General features: G+C 43.4%; 1 protein-coding gene and 1 long non-coding RNA gene across 4 annotated transcripts in view; one reads left to right on the top strand and one right to left on the bottom strand.

The window, feature by feature from the left end:
* The window catches only part of ntrk3b (neurotrophic tyrosine kinase, receptor, type 3b), a 131,214-nt gene that overhangs the window by 79,387 nt on the left and 27,847 nt on the right, over window positions 1-23,980 (bottom strand). The gene's annotated exons all lie outside the window — the stretch shown is intronic.
* Window positions 305-5,026, top strand: LOC130515823 (uncharacterized). The gene is made up of 2 exons (XR_008947273.1): window positions 305-596; window positions 4,610-5,026. It is a non-coding gene; the product is annotated as an uncharacterized LOC130515823 (long non-coding RNA).

Here is a 23,980-nt window from a genome sequence, read left to right as displayed (position 1 = left end):
AGCAGATGTAAGCAGGAGTTAATATTTATCACAGTGCTGGATCCCCTTGCCAGAGGGCAATGAAGTGAATGCTAAACTGAACCTGGATGTTCGCTCCTCTGCAGAGGAGGCCCAACTCCTCCCCGCTCCTTCTTTAATAATTCTGTTTGGCACAGATGCCATTGGGAGGACTCAGCTACTCAAGAGGATTGGCTAATTAGCGCAGCAGCACTGGTAGCCACTGTGTGAGTGTGGGGGAGTGCTGCAGATTGACATTCACGACCACGCACAGGAGAACCAGACAGCCACTGTGTGAGATGTCGCAGCCCATCAGCAGCCTCGACGCCGTTAAAACGCATCACCGTCTGTCACGCTTAAGAGAAGCTGAAAAGAGTTTGCTCTAGCACAACAGCCGAAAAAACCTAATTGCTCCGTGTTATCTCTTTGTTTTCTACCAATTTTTTGTCACGTTAGGAATTTTTTGAGCACCGCCGAGGACTCTAAACCGTGCAATCACGGCGTTAAAAGTCTAACTTTAAAATACCATGGCTGTCAATCATGAGCAGAAGTTGTTTTTCCTCCTGTGCTTGGAAACGCTGACATTTTACAGAAAGAAGGTTTGTGGTTTTTAGCAGCCATCTGCAGTTTATGAAATAACGCGGCATCCATCACCTAAAATAATGGAAAGTGTTGTTTGCGAAAGCAAACGACTTCCCAGAAAATAAATATTTATTCTTCATTCTCTCACTTGTTTAGGACGCAGCATGATGAATCTGGGGAAAAATAAGCCCTCATTAACTTTTTTGTTACCAAAGCAAATGGATGGATGGATGGATGGATGGATGGATGGATGGATGGATGGATGGATGGATGGATGGATGGATGGATGGATGGATGGATGGATGGATGGATGGATGGATGGATGGATGGATGGATTAGTGGTGAAGACTTCATGAGCTTCTTAACTGATAAAGTTCTAGCTATCAGAGAGAAAGCTAACCAGGTTATCCCAACAACTGGACCATCACCAGATGTGCTGACTGTGGGAACATACAGGGTCTCCAACGAGTCCTTAAACTCCTTCAGCCCTATATATTTTTCTGAGGTGTCATCGCTAATTCAGAAATCAAAGTCCACCACGTATCTCTTAGATCCCATCCCAACACACCTGTTGAAGGATGTTTTACCGTTGATAGGCAGTTCTATCCTGGACCAGATCAATGGTTCTTTAGTGTCAGGTTATGGACCCCGGTCCTACAAGGTGGCAGTGATTAAGCCGTTGCTTAAAAAAACTTCACTGGATCCTGATGTGTTAGTAAACTATAGGCCGATATCCAACCTTCCTTTTATCTCTAAAGTTCTTGAGAAGGTGGTGGTGACTCAGTTACTGGAGCACCTGCAGAGGAACAGCCTGTTTGAGATGTTTCAGTCAGGCTTTAGAGCTCATCACAGCACAGAAACAGCACTTCTTAAAGTTACTAATGATCTTCTCATAGCTTCAGATCATGGACTGGTCTCTATGCTGGTTCTGCTGGACCTCAGTGCTGCTTTTGATACAGTTGATCACAGCATCCTGTTACATAGACTGGAACATGTGATTGGGATTAAAGGGACAGCACGAGACTGGTTTAGATCACATTTATCTGTTAGATACCAGTTTGCTCATGTCCATGGTGTTCCCTCCTCATACAGTAGGGTTAGCCATGGAGTTCCTCAAGGTTCTGTACTTGGACCAATCCTCTTCACCTTGTACATGCTTCCCTTAGGGAACATTATTCGGCAGCATGGGATGAATTTTCATTGTTATGCTGATGACACCCAGCTTTATTTATCCATGAAACCAGAGGAGACAGAGAAGTTAGTGAAGCTCCAGACCTGTCTTAAAGACATAAAGTCCTGGATGTCTTCAAATTTCCTCCTCCTTAACCCAGGAAAAACTGAGGTCATGGTGTTTGGTCCTGAACCTCTCAGGGATAGATTAGATCACATGATCACTCTAGATGGTATCTCATTAACATTTAGTCTCTCTGTGAGGAATCTAGGAGTAACTTTTGATCACAATCTCTCCTTCAACTCACACATTAAATTAGTCTCTAGAAGTGCCTTTTTTCACCTGAGGAACATCACAAATATCAGGAAACTACTGATGCGGCATGATGCTGAAAAGTTAGTCCATGCATTTGTTCCTTCCAGGCTGGACTATTGTAATTTTTTTATTATCAGGGTGTTCAAACAACTCTTTAAGAAGCCTCCAGCTGATCCAAAATTCTGCAGCCAGAGTTCTGACAGGTATTGACAAAAGAGATCACATAACTCCTGTAATAGCATCTCTTCATTGGCTGCCCGTTAAATTTAGAATAATTTTAAAAACCCTTCTTTTGACCTACAAGGTCCTCAGAGGCCTAGCTCCATCCTACCTGGAGGAGCTAGTGACACCTTACCAGCCCAATAGACCGCTCCGCTCTCAGAATGCTGGTCTACTTGTGGTTCCCAGAGTCTCTAGGAGTAGAATGGGGAGCCGAGCATTTAGCTACCAGGCCCCCCTGCTATGGAACCAGCTCCCTGTCCAGGTACGGGAGGCTGACTCCATCGCTACTTTTAAGATCATACTTAAAACCTTCCTCTTTGAAAAAGCTTATTGTTGTTAATTCTGTAGTTCCAGTTACTATCATAGATAGACAAATTATCATACTTAGGGGGTCGTCTAATCGTTAGGTCACATCTTAGCTATGCTGTTATAGGCCGAGGCTGCCGGGGTCCGTAAACATGATCACCTGACAGGCCTCTGTCACCCCACTGGGTCATGGTTTTCTCTCCTCTCCTCTCCTCCTCCTCATCAAGCAGACTAGTTATGCTGATTCCTATGTAGTTTTTCTGCTCCCCCCACTCCCCTCTCTATTTATTTACAGGTATCGCCGCCTTCGGAGCTCCATGATGACCTCCGGATGTGTGTATGTGTGTGTGTGTGTGGGTGGGGGGGGGGGGGGGGTGGATGGATGGATGGATGGATGGATGGATGGATGGATGGATGGATGGATGGATGGGCAGTAAAATTGAGTTGTTTCTTTACATGAAGCGTCTTTAGAAGTGAAGAAGCAGCAGCTGCACAGTTGTCTCTCCCCCTGAAAACAGCCTCCTTACTACCAAATTCCAGCCTTCTGTTTCTGAGAAACCATATTTTTCTCTTCAGTTCCAAACACATCAAAGGTGCCGGTGCCGATCACCAAAGGTCACCCCCAAATGTTGCCTCTGACTACTTGCAGAGGCTGAATTACAAGCTGTTCCAGCCTCAGGAATAAAAAGTCAAGTCAGAGTGAAAAACACATCAAGGAGTTATTTCAGACTGCGTGTGGCTGCAGTCTTCTGCATGTATCTCCTCAGAATTTATTTAATTTCATGCTTTTCATCCCACCCAGCATTGCAGCACAGCTCACGGTCGGCTAGGCCTCAGTCGTCCCCTCCGCAGCTGACGCTTAAAGCTCACGTCTTGGCTCAGCGCACGTATTGATGGAGTATTCGATGTACTGTATGATTTTGTGCGTGTCTGCTATGACTTGGTTCAAGGCTAATATCTGCAACCTTTGGCCTTGTCGATTGTGACTTCTGTCTGTCTGTCTGTCTGTCTGTCTGTCTGTCTGTCTGTCTGTCTGTCTGTCGTCTGTCTGTCTGTCTGTCTGTCTGTCTGTCTGTCTGTTTCTGCCCATCCAACATTCACCTGCTGCTGATCAATACCTGATGATGACTCCTCCTTAAAATTCTAAAGACAAGTACGAGGTCTGACATTAACAGGAAATCCTATAATTAGTATTTAACTTTCAAAAACCCTGAAAGTTTCTTATATTTACCCACATGAGCATATGGTGGGCCACTTGGTGTATTGGAAAATAAGAGAAGAAGCATGGAGTGGAGAGGTTTTACAGTGTTTAGCACATTCTTCAGGAAGAATGCATTTTCTCCCCGTGCATGTCTGTGTTTTCTCTCCAGGTTCTTAAGTTTTCAACAGTCCAAAAACATGCTTGGAAGGAGACTTGTGAGTGTGTGAGTGAACAGTGTGTGTGTCAATATATACTTTCAATGCACTGAGTACCAGCATTTTCTAATAGCAAAGTGAGGACATTTTTGGAAAGTGAGGACATTTTGGCTGGTCCTCATAATTACAAAGTCTGTTTGAGGATTCAGGGTTTGCTTTCAGGTTGGGGTTAGATTAGGGTTTAGGGTTGGTTGTAATGATTAGGGTTACAGTACAGGGCTGGAGAATGCATTATATCTATATGAGTATATGGATGTATGTGTGTGTGTGTGTGTGTGTTAAGGTGGGGTTTTACAATTTTATGATTGTTGAATGACCAACTCTATAAAAAACAGCTACCAGAGAGGATGTGCACATGATCCCTGCGCAGTCACCAAAAATAAAGATAATGAAACAGACTGAGATCCTTAAATGGAAAAGAAATGATTTATTTAAAGCAGGAGAAACTTCAAACAGCCTTCCCTTTATTATAATCATGAACATTATATGCACTAAGACTGCATCAAACATAGGTAGGCTTGACTCTGGGGAAGGGGGATAAATATAGTTGATTCTTTAATCTCAGGAAAATCCTGAGCATGTGTGCATGTCTCGTTTCAGAATTCCTCTCATCTGGAAGGAAACCTGTTTATTCCTCCTCCACACCAGCTTGGTCAAAGCACATGAAGCAGCAAAGTCGCCTGGAGTGAGGAATAGAACGTCCAATCATCTGTTAGCAGTATTGTTGCTTATATTATCATTAGCATGTGGTTACACACAGGCCATGTCAAGAGAGCTACAAGGGCAGAATGTCTGATTGCTGTGTTCTGCATTTAAACGCACCACAAGTGGCACATTGGGATGACGTCATCGCTACAGTTGTTGCCGATTCCTGTTATGCTGCCAGTGATCATTAAGGATGCTTCCATTATCATCACTATGTTTATTACAGGTTGTTCTTCAGTTTGAAGTTTGTTCTGATGGATGGAAGTGCTGCATTCATGCCAGGGATGTTTTAAATAATTCTACTCATCAAAAGTTGGTTTGTCTTCTTTTATAATCTTCTAGGTTATAAAACATCCAAAATCCTACCTGCATAAATTCATAAATGTGGGGATTTTTCATATATAAATAATAATTGCAACGAGGCAGCACTGGGCTTATTTTCTCCGATGTCTGTCTGTTTCTAAAGTAGGTAAAAACACACACTTTCTCCTTCACACAAAGCAGCCGTCCAAAACCTGATTAACCACCACACACGGTGTCCATGCAGCACCGCTCCCTGTTGGACAACAGATGTAAATCTGTCTTTGGAGCAACTTGGCAAGACGTGATCTTCCTCCTGCATTAGCATTTGTCATTGTCATCTCCTAATCTAGTCAGACTAGAGATCACCTGTAAATCCTGTGATTATTCTGCTCTCTTTCTTACATGTTTGAAGACACTGGCAGTGGCTCTTGGCTGCTTTTCCCTCTAGTCACTCCAATGTCTGGGGACAGACTCATACCGGGAGCCGACTGCCAGGCCCACAGAGGCAGTGTTCGGAATTTTGGACGGTATAAATAAAACTGCTGAATTATTAGAAAAGGCATTTTTACTGAATAATGGAGCTTCTGAGTCAGTCAGGAATAAATGACGCTCTCCTCAGCGATCTACATTTTTTGTAAACAGCAGCCTTATGGTGACTAATGGCATTAAATAACAGCCCCGCACGAGCTGTGACTGACAGGAAATGATTAGTTTTAATAAGAACTTAATCCTTTTCTGAAGCTTTTTGGAAATTCAGTTATCAGCATTATGAGCACACCCGCTTGTGTCGTTCCGCTGATTCTGATCCCTGAGTGGTATCTTTGTGTTACTGTAGCGGTCCTGTTTTAGCACAAGGTTGAAAGATGAATTAAGGCTGTGATGAAGCAAAAAGCTTTATGAGATGACAGCTTAGGCCCAAGCTCGCTGAGCTGGGTGCAGTTAAGATGTTAGTTAGTGGAATAAGGCCCTGCATTATCACTTGAGCTTTCAATTTGTCAGCATAATTAATGCAACGGAATATTGAAAGTCATCCGTCTATGCGGCTCATTACATGGAAGAGATGCTCACCAACATTCCAGCATGCAGGAGGAGCAAGCCTTTAAGCCATGATTCTGATTATTTCTCCAGACAGGGATGGAGATGCTAATATAGACTGAGTAATGTCAGGAAAATTGTCTCCCATCTAATGAGACAAGCGGAGACAGAGGTGCCGCAGGGCTGATGGCGTCGCCACACAACCAAACCTTTCAGCCAGACTTCTGATTACATTTGTTAATTATAAAGATAACACGTGGGCCTTCACACAGAACAAATGACACAAACAGCACACAGAACGCTGCAGCTAGCGCTCTAATGGCGACGCCGAGAACACGGCAGCGAGCGCGGCTCAGGCTTCCCACTGGCTGCCTGCTCCTTCCTGCTGCTTTATGAAATGCCTCTTGCTGAGATCGATAAAATGTTAGACTTGATTAAAAAAAACAGCAATAAAGACGCCCGGGAGCATTTTTTTTCCCCCTCTTCAAAGAACTGCAACAAACATTTCCAGCCGCTTCTCTTTTCAGATAGATTTTTACCGGAAGCAAAAGGATTCTGGGTAATCACAGCCGGTCTGCTGGTTTGACTCCAACGTTTCAGTGAAGAAGAGACGCTGCGCAGGTTAGTTTAGTTGAGTTCAAATATCAAGAACCTCCTGTAATGTCAGAAATCACCGAGCTAAATCATCCAAAGTAAAACCTTGAATTAATCTCACTGAAAATTCCTGTTTGCAGCAGAGCAGCGCAGCTGTAAAGAGCTGTGGCTCACAGCACTGCAGCCTGTTGTGTGCTCGGGTGCACTAACGCTGCTCTGTGGATTCCTAAAAACCCTCGATAAATCACGTGCCGGGGTGTTGCAGCAAAAGTGAAGGTTGACTACCGAAGCAGCTCAAGTGTGTTTGGCATCTTTCCCCCGAAGCAGGAGACCTTAAATCATTTGTTCTGTGAGGCTGACCGGCACGTAATCACAAATCCTCACACCGAGCGATGCAGGCATTCACTGCTGAACTTGCATTCAAACGCGCAACAGTCTGGAGCAGCAGCAGCCAGCCCAGACTGCAGCAGGGCCTGTCTGCCTGGGCCCATTTGTAATTCTCACTGTCCCTAGGACTCAATTAAATGTTGTTTCTGGTAATTAAAACATTTCTACTGAGTCACAGTCTTGGCCCTTATTCCTGTCTGTTTTCCCACAGAAAGCACCTTCTTCTCCTGTGGACTTGCTGTACAGCAAATAATAATGTTTGACCATTTTTTATCAGGTTCTAGCATAAACCCTGTGGCGTAGAACTGTCAGTAACTAACAGAGAATTAACCAGGAGAACTTCACCTGCAACCAGATCTATTATGAGGTTGGCACTTTTAGAAACACGCATACACACAGCATGAGACACACAAGAGCAAAACAGCCATTCAGCAGAGACTCGGTGTCAAGTGTGTTTTTACTCATCCAGTATGCGAATAACAGCTCTCGTTCTTTCCTTTTCATTATAAAAGAACCTACATTGTGTTTCCACTGCAGCCTCACAGTCGGAGGGGGAAAGATCCAACAAGGAATCTTTCTAAGAACTCCAACTTGTCAATCATTTCCCCCCCCAACATTTACACTTGATGTAACTGTGTCAGCTTCTTGGCTTTTCTTCTGGAGTCTTCTTCCATTTCCTGGACCTCGGGGTCCGTCCTCCCCAGACCGGTGGGAAGATTCACAGTTTTATGGAGAAGAAAGCTCAGGTACAAATAAATACTCATAATAATTCAAGAGGAGCCATTTTTTTCCCCTTCAATTCACCAAGGAACTGCATCAAAATGAGAAAAACCTTCCAGAGGCAGTCAGTTCCGAAGCAATTATACGACCACATCGCACAATATTACAGATAATTGCTTAAAAAAAAAAAAAAGAAAGAAAATAAGTAAGAAAAGACCCTTTTAGAATGCTGAAGAAAATGGTGAGAATGACTCTGAATAGTCATAGATTTGTGTGCCTGCTGGCAGTGAAACAGGGTTCTGAATGTGTTTTGAACATTAAAATGTTGCTAATAGATTAGTTTCCAGCAGCAAATTTGTTAAGTATTTTGAATAAATGTAAGCGGAGGTTTGGTGAGCAGCAGCTGTTTGCCAGCCTGAGCCTGACCTGTCGGGTCCAACATCTGCACAGCCGCCAGCGTCTCTGCGTCCGGAGCACGGCTCAGAGGTTGTGAGAGCCACGACCATTTCAGCTGGATGCATCAACACTTTCAGGAACGCAACCCAAGCAGGTGACATAAAAAACGCTCTCGCAGGTAGAAATCAGAGCAGTGACATTCAGAACATGCAAAACGGCTGTGCCCAAAAGATTAAACGCAGCTGCTTTGCAGTCGGCTCCAGGTTACATTAGCCTGGTCTCATGGTCTGATCACATGACGCTCCTGCAACAATAACAGCCCCCTAAAGCTGTACCACACATCAGCAGCTTGGGACGCCTCCTCTGGCTTTACATTAATGAGTGACACTGTAAGAGGACAATAAAACAAATCGGAGCAGGGAGGAAAGAGAGTGGAAGGCAGCAACGCGAGCAGATTTTATTCCCTCACTCCCAAACAGCTTATTTTCCCCACAATACAACCTTTCACAATCACAAAAGACACAGCGACGCACATCCTTTCAAGGTGATACTGATGTAACATTGACAGTACGCAACAGTAGAGCCTGGTGGATTAGGGATGAAGAGGAGTGATGAAGAGTAACGGTGAAAAGTAGCTACGAAGGGTAGTGAGGAAGAGCGGCAATGAAATGTAGCGATGAGGAGTAGCGAGAAAGCATAGTGGTAAAAGTAGCAAAGGACAGTAGCGAGGGTGCGAAAACATAGTGATGAAGACTAGCTGGGGTAGTGATGAAGAGTAGCAAGAGTAGTGATGAAGAGTGGTGATGAAGAGTAGTGATGTAGAGTAGCCATGAAGGGTAGCTATGAAGAGCAGCAAAAGTAGTGATGAAGAGTAGCAAAAGTAGTGATGAATAGCTACGAAGTGACAAAGTGTGCCGATAAAGAATGGTTAGAAGATGTTATGAACAATAGAAATGAAGTGTAGTGATGAGGAGCAGTGATGAAGAGTAAAAATGAAAAGCAAAGATGAAGAGTAGCGATGGTGAGCAGCAAGAGTAATTACAAAGAGTAGTGATGAAGAGTAGCCATGAAGGGTAGCAAGAGTAGTGATGAAGAGTAGCAATGTGGGTTCCAATCATGTGGGAGTCAACAAGGAAGTGTAGGAGCTCCCATGACGGCAGTAAAATCCTCCATCTGTGGGGCTCTTGAGTCCTCTTATTGAATATAATTATTTATTTAAATACCATCTAAATAAATAATAATCTATTTTGGGTTTCTGAGGAAAGAAAAACCAGCTGTGGAGGCCCAGATTCCATCGTCGCAGCACAGCTGTACTAGCTCGGCCTCTATGCTAGCTCCACACCTGAAGGTTGGCCCGCCTCACACTTGGACAGTTTCTGATTCACGATGTCTCTCGCTTATCTGCTGCTTCTGAACCAGTGGACAGAAACAGAGGCCGTTTCAGAATAATGGAGAGAGCTGTTGGGAAGGTGCCTGTGCGTCCAACCATCTAGACCTGGACTTCACAGGCTCTAACAGGCTGCCGAAAACCTCTTTCATGCAGCGCTTGCTGGCTGTCTTGCTGGGGACAGTGTCTCATAAAGTGGGCTACTGTGTGTGTGCGTGTGTGTGTGCATGCGTGTGTGTGTTGGACCATGTAATGAGCAGTGATATCTCTCTCTTTCACCTCTCTCGCTCTCTGAAATGGCTCGTTATTTATTTATCTCCCTCTTATCTTCAGTCATTTTAAAGACCCCCCACAAAGCTCAGATTGTAATTTGAGCACTGATAGCGACGAAGAGTAGTAATGAAGAGTATCAACGAAGAGCGGTGATGAAGAGTAGCTATGAACCATGACGATAAAGAGGGGCAATGAAGAGTAGTGAGGAAGAGTAGCGAGGCCTCATGCTGAATTGATCTGTGGGTAAAGAAGTGAGTGCCGCTGGCTCATCCCGCTCTGATGTCATCATGGCGGAGATGCTCCAAACATCAGAGCTTGGAGAAGATATGAATCCACGATGAAACCATGACATCATCACGTGCACCAGGCGGCCTGGCTCAGGTGTGACACAATTTTGGAAGAACACGTTTTTTTTTCTTTACAAGTTGACGTCGCAAGGTCCTCACATGGAAAAGAAATTACGGAGTCCGGATGCGGAATGCAGCAACATTTCTACAAATTTGTCGGAGCAGTCAGTCGACGAAAAAGAAAGAAATCCCGTCTGAGGTTTCCCGTCTGTTTTGAGATGGAAAAGTGCTTCTTTGTGTTTCTGTGCAATAACCTCATCACTTCACAGCTCCCTCCATCCCAAAGAGTTATTAAGCAGATGAGATAATTCCGCATTTCTGTCATTGTTTCTACTAAAATCTGTATGAAAATGAAGGGGAGAACAAAGAACATCGTGGAATTACTGGCAAGCATTTGGGCGAGGAAAAGGCCTTGTTTTCGCCAAAATATATGTGGACAAGTATTAAAAGTCAAATGTCAATCTACCACTCACTGCTAGCTTAATTGCTTCATTACACAACCTGGTTTATTCTGTTGTTGCTCCTCAAATAGCGGCTTTTGATGGATTGTCGTGAACCAGCAAGCCATGGAAAAGACCGCGCTTGCTACAGGTGCACAGCAGCACAGAGACGTGTTTAAAATAGCGAGGTAGTGTTTTATTTAAGGGCGATAAGCAGGTAAATGTTACCGGGGCTCCCCAATCATTTTTACCAGAGTCCCTGTGGCTTTTTGATGATTTGACACTTCAATTTTTTTATCACCATTGTGACCGAAGTTCCTAATGAATTTACCTCTGTAGACGGTTGTACTGAGTGACTGGGCACAATTGAATCCAGTGTAATAAAACAACAGCGGAGCTCGGCCTCAGGAGGACCCCGATATACTGGCTGGAATAAAACCTTGTGTGACGTCACACGCTGCATTTTTAGCCCTTTGTCAAAGTAATGGTTCGGAGTATAAAAGTGGAATATAATATACTGTTTAACAGTGACTAAATATGGCATAAGGCCTTAAAACTCCAAAACGTGTCTGGGATTGTCCTTTAAAAGCTAAAATATTGTCAAATAGGGAAAAATGCTTAATCAACAAAGTGTCTCCCTAATTTTTACAACTATAAAGAGAGGAAAAAAACACCTTGATTCTGTTGCTGCCAGATTTAGTTGCCAGGTTATGAGGATGGTGTTCCACTTGTGGCCAAAAACACAAGAGAAAATGATGTAATCACGGAGGAAGAGAAACTCTGCTTTCCCAACAGCTGCTGGGAGAGAGGCAGAAATCCACAGGAAAGGCCATCAGTCCATTACAGGACACACACACACACACACACAAATGTGCAACAGTTAAGCAGGCTAAGTGTTGCTCCACCCATTGATTAAAAGCCCTAAAACCCATTTAATGTCATCATTAAATTCCTTATTTTAATTGTGATTTAATGAACCCTCACAATGGTTCGTATGTAATTCGACATCTTTGCCTCATTTAGAAAATGGTGATCCACTTCAGTCCTGGCTCACTGCTGCTCAGCAGCTGGAACCTCTTCTGTCCGTCAGGATCTGTTTGATGGTGTCGCATCCGTCTTTAGCTTCGCCCTCCTCCCGACTCCTCTCTGCCTGGCCTCACCAGATCGCCTCTGTGTTTCTCACCTGTGTCTCTGCTGTTTGGTTTACTCATGGACGTCACAGTCGCTTAGTAGAACAGAATCACACGCTGAAAAGGTTGAGGCGTCTGGCTGATGATAATAAGTTTGGTCGTTAAAAGCGGCGGCAGGAACAGGGGACGGCAGCACTCCCCCCCCCCCTTCTCCCCCTCCCCATGAAGGTGTTGCTGTGCGATCATCTGAGCAGCCTGTTGCTGCCAGAATATCCCTGCATCCCCTCTGCCGCAGCCGTCATACACGCCCACCCGAGGCTGCCATTTTGACTTGTTTTGTCGCGTGGGAAGAGGAGCAGGGGCAGATGGCAGTCATGAGCTGGGGGGGGGGGCAGTAGGACGACACCTTGACCGGGAACAGCCTGATTTCAATTCTATCTATCCTGCTGGAAACAAAGTAACAACGTATATTTTACATACAGGGAACAGGAAAGATCAAACTTAGACTATCACCGTTACACACAGTACGGAGGCACAAGAAAGACGCAAACCCAGAACCTTCTTCATGAGGCATCTAAACTAGAAACAAACCTCCAACTATCTCATCTGTAGTGTGTATCATCATTGTTATTATTATTATTATTGTCATCACCATTATTATTATTATTATTGGTGGTGTTATTGTTAGTATTATTATTACTTTTGCCAAGGAGGCCATGTGACAGGCGGCCTTTGTTTGTCTTCCTTTTAGTAAAATGAGTCACAAAGTTCTGAAGTTATGAATTTAATGAAATTTGGAAATGTTAATTATGGGCCGAGGAAAACCTCATTGCATTTTGGTGATCTTCTGCATTCCGGAAGGACTTTTTTAAAGCGTGGGTCTTTGATCATAAAGCAACCACTTTGCTCTGTAACCATATATTACTACTGCCTATATATTGTATTTGCTGTTTCTAGTCATTATTATGGTTGTTATTTTGGAGCACATCATAGAAGACTCAAATTCTAACGATAAAACGTTGTGCAATAACATTTAAAGCTCTTTCCAAGTGACTAAAATTTATAAGGAATGTCTTCATTTATTCAGATTAGAACATTATTACCATTTATTGGGTTTAGTGGAGCTATCAGCACAGAACAGATTCTGTCTGGAACAGCCAACGGTTGCGATAGAAAAACCTGGAGCACTGCAGGAAGGATGCACGAGGCAGAAGAAGGGAAGGGAAATTAAAAAGCAGCGACGATTCAGTAAGCGTGCGCACCAAAATTGGAAGACACTTGTGGCGCGATTGGCGTGCATTTTTTATGCAACCGGGCTTTCTGTCTACAAAGGAGATTGCAGTAGCTGGATTAGGGGTGGCATCAATAACCACCCCCACCCCCCCCATCCCTCCACCAGGTGGTGATTTGCGCTTTGTTGTTGTTGGTCCTCACCAATTGACCATTTACGCCAAAATGGTCCATCGCCAGAGAGAGAGAGAGTAGCCAAAGCTGCGATGGTTGAGTTTATACTTGATACTTGCCATGTCGATACTCTGCATGGCGATACTCGGCATGGAGATACTCGGCATGGAGATACTCTGCATGTCGATACTCTGCATGGCGATACTCGGCATAGCGATACTCAGCATGGAGATACTCTGTATGGCGATACTCTGCATGGTGATACTCAGCATGGAGATACTCGGCATGGCGATACGCGGCATGGAGATACTCGGCATGGAGATACTCGTCATGGCCTTCTGGGGTAGGAGCACCTAGAGCCACCATGAGCATTGCGCTGATGGGGGTGCACATCGTAACGGGCCTGTGGATAGTTTTTTAAAATAATTTCAGGTTTTGCGCCCCTCTATGGTCTTGAAAGCATTGAGTTCCTTCAGTTCTTCCAATAGTTCTCGGCCATACTCACAGGTCACAAACTGTTCGTGTTTGTAAAGCTTTTGTGTCCAGGTCAGCAAAATATAAAATGTAGCACGTGCATGTATGCATAAGCCAGCTGGCAGGCCGCACGCTCTCACTAGGCCACTCCCAACCAAGCTATCGGGGGTGATTGTCCAGCTACATTAAGGATACTCCGGGTCGATACCGGCACATCCACAATTTAGAATTCAGTTTCCTTGTGTGCATGTAAATGCACTTAATGATAATGGCAGCAGAATTTAAGTGCGTGCATCGCTGTCTGCTGCTCACTCGGGGTGACATTTGTGAAAGAGACTTCGATTATCGGAACGGTTCAGTGAGTTTTAAGGTGTGATAGGCAACGGCACTTCAGAGTGGTTTAGATATTTGGAGAGAGGCAGCGAGTTAGCGCCTCTGAAAATCACCACTCGCACCAGCTGTTTCATCTCCACAGCTGCGATTTGATGTAAAAACATTGCTTTTCATGGGGAATGTAGGGACTGTTTTGAAGACCAAACACGACCCACATAAAAGGGGTTTAATGCTGAGCTATCAGAGGTTCTTGTCTTTGAGCTCTCACTTCATTTGATCATATTCTCTTTTCTGTGGCTCCAAACGTGTGTGCACAAACCATAAGAGGACTTGTGACTCCTCGATTGTGATTCCTCTATCATCAGCATGTGCACAGATGTTTCCTGTAGTGTCGCATCCAAAATGACATCGGCAGGAATTGTTAGCAAGGAGATCTTTGCCATGACTTTGCTAACATTTAAACGGTAGCATAACTTAAGCTAACGTGGCTGAAAAGAATGTCAAGGCTTACTTTCACACCTCCAATACAGAATTATTTCTCCCCAAAAAGTGAAAAATTCTGGATTCAACTGTTGACTTTCAGGCCAGGCCTGCTGCCCCTAAATGTTCTATTGAATCATAGGATGCTACACAGCCTTCAGAAAGCCCTAAAATGCACCGTAAAGATGATGACAAGCAGGACACCTGACATGGAACATTCCGACCAGTGCCAGCTGACGGGTCTCCTCAGACGCACCAAAGGAAAAAAAAAAAACCTATTTCCTCTCGCACATAAGAGTCTGTCCCCTCTATCTGTCTCTGACACGAGGAAAATCAGCCCAGCGCCACGCTTGCACGCCCCCCTCACAGCTTCGGTGAATGAGGGGCCAGAGGTTACAGCAAAGACCACAGGGATGAGGAGGAAATGCCTGATCCTGCACCACCACCCCCCACCCCCCGACAGTAAATAGCAATTGGACTGGCTGAAACTCTCATCCTCTTGTCCAAACACATCTGAAGGTTCCTCGCTAGTGTTGTTTGATTGACGGCGCCTGTGTGGAGGGGCTTGGTGTTGTGTACGCTGCGTGTCAAGACTCAGCCAGCACACTGTCCATCAGTACGCAGTTTTCTGGAGTGAGAGGCGAGTGATGTGAGGACAGAAGAGGATAGAAGTAAGCACAAGTGTCCGATGGGCAAAGTGTCACCTCAGGAATCACAGAACCTCATCTGGCCTGCAGGATCTGGCTGAGGCTGCCCCAGCTACTCAATTCAAGGGCACAGGCCCAGACCATGGGCATGGAACCAGCAACACACTGGTGTAGTCCAGAAGATACGCGAGTGTATAGTATATTTTCACTTATTTTTTTAGTCAGCATTGCATATATCCCCTTCTAAATCCCTCACCATTCAATAGTATCTCCAAGACAAAGTGCTCATTTTTACCCTAGGATGGTGAAGCCGTAGTTGGTCATGGCATGCTAGTACCCTCTGCCTTCATCAATTAGAATTACATTGATTAACGTTTTAGGCATTAGTACAGATGAGCCAATCAGAGGCAGAGCAGGGTGGCCATGTCGAGGAAAATAGTACTGACAAATGAACTTTTTCAGGTTTATTTGAAATGTTTTGCTTTATACGTAATGAGCGGGTTTAATGAAGAGAGCTATTTAAACAAAAGTGTGATTTCACAATTACAAGTGTCCTCGCAAATTAACATTAGCCAGCAGCTCAGCTAACATTAGCGATGCTACACCGGTGCAGTTAGCCTGCGGCTCCGTAAACATTGCTGCCTCTTGTTTTGTTGAACACTTTGAATGATGATTTTCAATATTTCTGGTGATATGTATACTGATAAACTGATGTTTATATATATCCAATGTTAACATAGTGTTCAGGTATTGAAAACCAAGTAATGTATTTTATGACAGTGGATTTGAAATGTGTTTTAATGTGTGTAAAAGGATGACTTGCATATTTTTCTATCGAAGGTGAAGTACGAACTTGCTTTGGCAACTTTTAATTCGAAGTGTGCGCTTTATATAAACTAAAAAATAACTGAAATACCATTTATGTTTGCCTCACAATGAATATATATTACCATAATGCAGGCAGATCATGTGACCAGTGATACCCACAATCAGTGCTTGGTTGCTGACTTTCCAGGGGGAATAGTTGCCATTCTTTATTCCTTAGTCCATCCACAGTATGGACTTTATAATCCTCCCTCTCTGAGGCCAAGCAGCAGAAATTAAAGGACAGTGTGCGAATAATACTGACGGAGTTTTGGATAGATTAAATAGTTGTCATATATGTCACTAAAATAGGGCATTTTTCTGGGCTACTTAAGAAAAAATGCAAAAAATGAGAGTATACTCACTTCTCCACCACTGCTGCAATGCTAATGCTAATACCCGTCCAGCAGTGTAATGACTGCAGGTCTGTTAAGATTTAATAGTAATGAAACGTGTTGTTTTGCCTGAGCCACAACCAGTATTAGCTGTTTGGCATCAAGCAGATCAAATTGGGATTTCGATAAAGCGACAGCATCGTGGTGAGGAAGCTCATAGCGGTGGGTGTGAGGTTTGAACTGGAGACAGCAGGAGAAGGCTCAGTGTAACAGACGTATTGATCTGGTCACACCGGCTGACACGGAGTCTCATGAGAGTGAACATCCTGTCCTGCAGATTAAGTGAAGCCGTTATTCCAGGGGCTCGCTGTGACCCACAGCAACCCAGCACCGTCTGAGGACCAGCACCATTGTCATAAAGCATTAGGCTCTGCAAAAGTGCTGTGATTATGGATGTAAAGATTGCCTGTGCAGGCTGGCTGCTCTCCATCTCAGTGAATAAGCTTTGAAGAGAAGCCCCCAGCTCTTGTACTAATGCTTTCATGCCTATTTATCCGTCTCTTCTCGCACGCTGTTATTTACCTGTAGATGCTTCACAGTTTCTATTTCTGACTTAATCTGTCTGCTTTCATCACCTTTCCACCAACTTAGGTTGAGAGGGTTCAATAAAAGCACGGATGGTTCAGCGAGGTTGGAAGAGACGAAGCAGCATCATTATTGTTATTATCTCACCTTAGTGTTTTTAGTCACTCACTCTTACATTTTCTGTTTATAAGGGTTAATTCAGGCTCAGGCACTTCAGGAAAATATCCCAGTTGTCAGGATTAATACTCACATATATATTATTTATATATATATATCTATATAATTTGTAACACAAACATGTTTAGCCAAATTTTCAATGGTTCGTTATTTTAAAACATGTTGGTTATAGCAAGATAATGCATCTGCAGCTAATAAGCTAATAGCAAATCCACTGCTAAGATCAGACTAGTTATGCTGATACTTGTGTAGTTTTTCTGCTTCTCCCCTCATTTAGAGGTATCGCCGCCTTTGGAGCTGCATGACGACCTCCGGCCCCGCTGACCCGCTGTATAGTGTATTTTTGTGTGTGTTTCTGTGCTCTGTGCCTCTCCTCTCCTCTCCTCTCCTCTCCTCTCCTCTCCTCTCCTCTCCTCTCCTCTCCTCTCCTCTCCTCTCCTCTCCTCTCCTCCCTCTCTACCCAGCCCCCCATCAGCAGGAGGGTCCCCCTACATGAGCCTGGTCCTGCTCAAGGTTTCTTCCTGTTAAAGGGGAGTTTTTGTTGCTCGCCACTGTTGCTTGTCTGGGGTCAGGCCCTGGGAAAGCGCCTTGAAACAATTTTGATTGTATAAGACGCTATATAAATAAAGATTGATTGATTGATTGATTGATTGATTGATTGATTGATTGATTGATTGATTGATTGATTGATTGATTGATTGATCAGAACCATATGCAACAGTCGCTTTTGATGATAGCATGCTGAGTGTTTGGGACTGCTTGAATTGGGAACCAGTCTAATCCTGCGATCCCCATTCCCTTTCCAAAGAACAGTTACTTTAATTAAACGTGATTATCTTCTACCACAAAACCTGCAGTGCATCCAAAATCCCGATTAGATTTGAGTTTTTCCTGAAAGTAAAACCTGCTCAGTGTTAATATTCGTACGGTTATTTGATATCAGAATCCAACACACACGTGCAGTTATTTTATAGAGGATCATACAGAAGCAGCGTCTTCTGACATTTGTACAAGGCTTCACAATTTCATTGTTGTCCTTGTCAATAATTCTTTGACTTTGGCCAGACTTTACAGACCAAAAACAGTCCAGGAATCCTGTGCTCAGCCGGCGTTTGTTCTGTACACTACGCAACCGGTTCCAACCCACAGCACAGGCGGATACACTCCATTCACACTCAGCTAGTGTCTCAGCGGTCATCCGGAGAGCATGTTTCCATGCGCTGCGCAGACGCCTGGCGCCGCTCTCAATGTTGCTGCTATCAGACGGTGGCATGTACGGACGTTTTTACGGTTAGAACGGCAGAACACACATCCAGGAGCCGTAAACATCAACACATCTCAACGGCGTACTGAATTACTCACTCCGTTAAACCTGTATGTCAGAGACGTTAACCATGCGATATGCTAAGATTTAGCAGGCACATACAAGATATTCTTCTCTGGCCTTTTTTTAATAGTGGAAAAACTAATTTCTCCTCCCAGGAACGATGAAGTCAGCAAAAAGCAGCGAGCGATGCTACAGCCTGGCATGATTAATCTTGTGCAACAACACAGTGGTTGGGGCTGTAATAACATTTCCGATGGTTCGTTTGCTGCACCAGGAGTGATTTCATGTAGTGCCATGTGGGTGGCGAGGGTGGTATACTACAAAATCTATTACTGAAGGGAAGTCCTGAAGCATCCTCTACCTCCCCATCAACTAACGTCCACGGTCAGATTGCGTCCTGGCAGAGCAGGTCGGCCTGTGGGAGGGAACGGGCTTGCACAACATTGTCAGATTCGAATTGAATGTTGAAGGAGAGCAAGAATATCAGCGCACAAATGCACAAATCACAGGCTTTAATTCAAGGATGTGTCTCTCTACGGTCCATGTCCTGTGTGTTGGGTTCTGGAATGTGTGGAATCCAGCCAGCTTAATCGTGCATATTTAGGATTAAATGTTAAAAAAAAAAAAAAAATAGTGGAAGGCTTGCTGAAAAGATCAGCTCCGGTCTTGAAAGGGTGCAGCCTGAGTGTAGGAGGTAGTCCTCCTCCAGAGCAGTGTTACATTTTTACACTTTGAAAGGGAGAAATAAACAGCCAGTATGCCTGTCTTAAAGAATCAAAAGTCATATGACGACTCCCACAGAAAGAAAATATTTGCCCACATACGCTCTGACTGAATCCGCGGTGGCCTTAATGCATTCTGTGTGATTAGAAATCCAAGCAAAGACAGAAAAAAGTCACGTTCTCTTTGAGTCACAGCAGCAATATATGTTTGTGTTTAAATTTGTCTGAAATGTGTTTGGGGATAAACAAACCCCGCAGATTTCAGCCATTCCAGTTGCACTAATCAAAAAGATATTACGTACATTAGAGAAGTGTTACAAAGATGACCTAAAAAACATCTCAGGCAGTTTAGGTTTGTTACATTACTGCAAGGATGAGGCCAAAAATCGTCACGGAGACTCTCCAGAGGTCCAGAGATGATCCACAATCCTTTATCAGCCTTATCCGTGTTGGGTCAGAACAAAGCCCATCAGTTAGACGGCCCAAAAGTGGCGCCCTGCGAGAGCGTCACAGACCTGATTTCACTTGGCTGTTACTGTTTTTAAGCGCTTTATTCACTGTTTTATTTTTCTACTACTGCTTTATGTTGCATTTGTGTTGCTTTGTGCTTCTTTTGAGGATTTACCTTCAATGGGCTCTCGAGGCAAAATTAAGGTCAAACATTTTGGACACAAATGTTACTGTTTTTATGCTAATTTTACAACTCACTTGATTTAGTTTTACTATACTAAAGTATATATGTATGTGTGTGTGTGTGTGTTGTGTGTGTGTGTGGGGGGGGGGGGTCTATATATGTATATAGAGAGATGTCAAGAACCTGATCACCTCTAAGTCAATGTCATAAATATTTCCAAGATGTTAAAGAGATGTTTCTGGAACATTCTCCAGCCCTGAGAATAATTAAACCTTTTCCTCCTTGACAACAGAAGCAAAGATGAACCGGCCAGAATAATGTGACAATATTAAATCAAGATGCCTAAAAAGACTGCAGATGTCATTTTTGGTACATTCAGTCAGCAGAGCAGGAAACAGGAACTGGATAAAAACATCCAAACATGCAGAGAAGACAAAGTGGAAGCTGAAGAAAGTGGCGTCTGTTTGAAATGGACACAAAAGCGAGGGTTTTAAAGCATCTTAACAAGGTAAACACTGAATAGCAAGACTTCTAATTAAAGGTGATATAATGGGAGTTGGCTACCTGACCTGGTTCTAAAAGTGACACTTTGCAGCAAAAATACGGAGGATGGGAGATTTTAATGAGAGAGCTTCTCTCCACTTCCTCTCCCTGTGGGGAGTGACCTTTCCACCTCCCTGGTGACAACATTCCCTCTGGATTTATTGGACCTCTCCCTTGGCTGCACCAGAATAAAGAGAAGAGTTGCCTCACTATCCAGACGCTGACCTTTAATTTGACACAGACGGGGACAGGAACAGCACACAAAGCCTGTCCAGTCAGCAGCATCAAAAAGAGAAGGACCAGCAATGACAGAAGTACGCTGAAGGCTTGAAAGGACAGTGCAGCGTCGGCTTCATGTCCACCTGAAGCTCTGGCTGCAGAATAAATACTGTACATGAGAGAGAGCAATGTCGCGGGAACAGAGTGAGAATGTTTGACTCGTGGTAGGGCCAAACAGGAAGTGATGACAGATGAGTGACAGGCCTTGACCAACACGTAGTTATCATCACTCCTCACACTCATCAAAGGGAAGGTTTCCATGCAGAAAGGGGCAGAGATGCCATTTGATGGCATTTTAAGGCTGAATGCCTCATCTGTGGAGGAATTTACACAATACCAGCTCTTCATAGAAATACATGTTTTGTCTTTTTACGAATTACGTTTTCCATGAGTTTTATTTTTTTTCAGGCACTCTAGTTTCCTCACACAGTCCAAATACACACCAAGGTAATTGGATCTAAACTGCCTTTAGGTGTGTGTGCGTGTGTGTGCGTGCGTGTGTGTGTGTGTGTGTGTGACTGAACACTGTTACCAAACTGCAATTGTCTCTTTTTGAGTTTTCAAAATCCTTAATTGATTTTGCTTCAGGAGGTATTATTATAATGTTTGTTTGTTTGTTTGTTCCCATTAACATCATGGTTGCAAACTAAAAATGTCATATAAAAAAAACCCCATCAACAATTCCCTCAGGACGCTACTTTTACATTTCATATCTAATGACTTTTGCCAAAAATGCTTTTGTCTGAGTATCACTCAAAACCACATGGACCAACAATCCCATACTGTAGTTTAAGCTTAAATAATTACAGACACTGTGGCCATTGAAACAAACAAACAAAATGTTTTTTATCTATTAACCATGAATACTTTCAGAAGCGTTTCTAACATCTGCTCCATAAAAAGTTACTGTCCATTGGTCCCGACGAATAAAATCAGGTCAAATATCTGTTTGAGAAACATAAAGATTTGATGTTGGTGATGAAACGTGTCATCAAGAAGTAAAAACACAGAAACAGCCACCGGGAACACAAATTAGCCGTCAGCGCGCAGAAGGGGGCCAGTGTGGCGCCCCGCAAGGGCGAAGGGCAGTTTTAGTTTGTCCCCATTTGCTACAATAAATGTGGCTCAGCTCTGACTTTATCTCTGTCAGTGTGAAGAAGAAACACACTCCTTTGTTATGCACTGGTCATGTGACACCTTCAGGGTGTGAGAGGAACCTAACAGACTGTTCTGAAGGTGACTAGCGCTCGTAGAAGTGCTGGTAAAGTGCATCTTTAGCAAATCTCTTGTGAACTGCATGTCTTGCCCTTCTCATCTAACTCTAACTTCTGATTGAAAATAGCTGTGAAATAAGAGAGTTTCAATAACATAGCAGCTGGTGGAGGAGACGTTTTGGGGGAAAGACGACATTTGGGGGAAAGACGACAGTATCGCTAAGAAATAAACAATGTGCTGAAGGTAAATTTTACAGTGTTAAATTAATTAACACTTATCTGTAGGTTTCCGGTCGGAAACATGTAGATTTGTGCTGTTATAAGACTTAAGTTCATTGAATCCTTGATTCTTTGCTACAGAGATTCAGACGTTCTGATGTTCTTGATCATCATTATTGTCCACAGCTTTGTGTTAATAAACACTCACCTAAAGAAATTTCAAGAATAAGCCTTGAATAAAATGCTGCAAAAGAGCACAATCATTACAAAATTCACCCATTCTGAACTAATGTGCATTCTGAACTTTGAGGATTCTTCACTACAGTTATTAATATTCCCTGGTCAGGGGGGATTTACATCTAGTTTGCCTTAACTTAGTGTCTCTCTGCTAAATAACATCATTATCCACATTCCCTTTCACTTTCTACCTGCGGAGCAGCACTTAAAACCAGTACATTTACTAACTCCACTTCTGGAAGCTGGCATAAAATAGTTCTGCATCTCAGTTTGCAGTAATTTAGGCAGATTCAAACGAGGTAAAGCAGATCAGCGTGACTTCTGATTTAATCACCGTCTGTGTCATAATGCGCCCAAAAGGACCTGAAGTAGGAGCCACAGAGTGGGATTATCTGTCTGCAAAGACACTGCAAAACATGATGGGTTGCTTCTTTAATGGCCCTTTATGGTACTTAAGAGGTCCTGGAATCTCTCCAGCCACTATATTTGGTGTGATGGGAATTGCCGCTGAGTCACTGGGACCTCTGAGAACAACACACTAATAACTTTATTTGAGTGGTCTTTAAACAGACGCATCACACAGACAAACACTTATGGATATACGTAAAGGAAGGATTAAAGGATTCCCAGTTTTTTTTTTCCTGCAGGACAGAGCAATAATGAAATAAAAGACATATGTAGGACGTTGTCATGATGCTGCCTTTAGAGTTACTACTCCCAGCCGAGCTGCTTGGAGCCAGTTCATAAAGCTGCGTTATTTTTGTTCAGCTGCATTCACTGTCCTCCTCCTCCTCCTCCTCTTCCTCCTCTGTGCTTCCTCTGCAGAAGGCGGTGAAATAAAAATGCACCATTATCTTGAGTAAAACTCAAAAGGATCAAACAGGTTGGACACCAATTTAGAGGCATACGTGTACTCGGACTGTAGGATAACAAATTCATTTGAAATGACCCTAAAATAATACAGAATTTGTTTAAAACAATTAAGACAGCATTATTTTTCTCCTATACATTAATTTGTGTATTGGGCAATTATTTCCATGTTTAGAAAAAAAGACCCCCAATGTATAGATTTGTGTTCTAAAGTTGTTTAATAGGAGTGGCAGAGGTGCCCGCGCAACACCACCCTGGACATGTGTTTGCACAGCTCTGCCACAGTTATTGTCTCAATCCTTCACACTTGGAACACATCAACAAGAAACCCATCAGCCGGGTTCAAAGGTTGTTTGCTAACGTGCACAACTTGCGAGGATATTAATTCCGATCGTCGCCAAATATTTGTGTCACGAGTGTGTACTTAATTCTGGAGAGGCTTTCTGGAGAGTTGCAGTTTATATTTACCTTCATATTGGACAGCTGATGTTCCCGTCTGAGCGTTAGGAGACTAGAACAGGAACCTTACTGAGGAAACTTATTCTGAGCCATCTACAGATCTACATCAAATCTCCCATGGCTCAAAGCAATAGTTCGTAGATTAATGAAGTTTATTTTCGGCTGAGATAAATAACAGTGGATTACGACAGCAGGGCTGCTTTGACAGGAGCAGTTCTGGAGAATAAACAGGAAGTCAATGACATTCTAATAAATTTAGCTGATTTCAGGGAAGATAAAAGTGCTCCATTCATCTATGAAGGATGCAATTTATTGCATATTATAGCAGGAAGCCAGTAATTGTACACTGAATTACTTTGAGTGTATGGTACACTAAAACATTAATTTATTTTCTTTCGGTTGTCTATCCCAGGTGCATATAGCGTGTGCACATTTGGAGGGTCTGGTACCT

This window comes from Takifugu flavidus, chromosome 2 (assembly GCF_003711565.1).
Source record: "Takifugu flavidus isolate HTHZ2018 chromosome 2, ASM371156v2, whole genome shotgun sequence".
NCBI lineage: Eukaryota > Metazoa > Chordata > Actinopteri > Tetraodontiformes > Tetraodontidae > Takifugu > Takifugu flavidus.
Note: the sequence above shows the minus strand (reverse complement) of the source record. Positions and strands in the feature narration are given on the sequence as shown.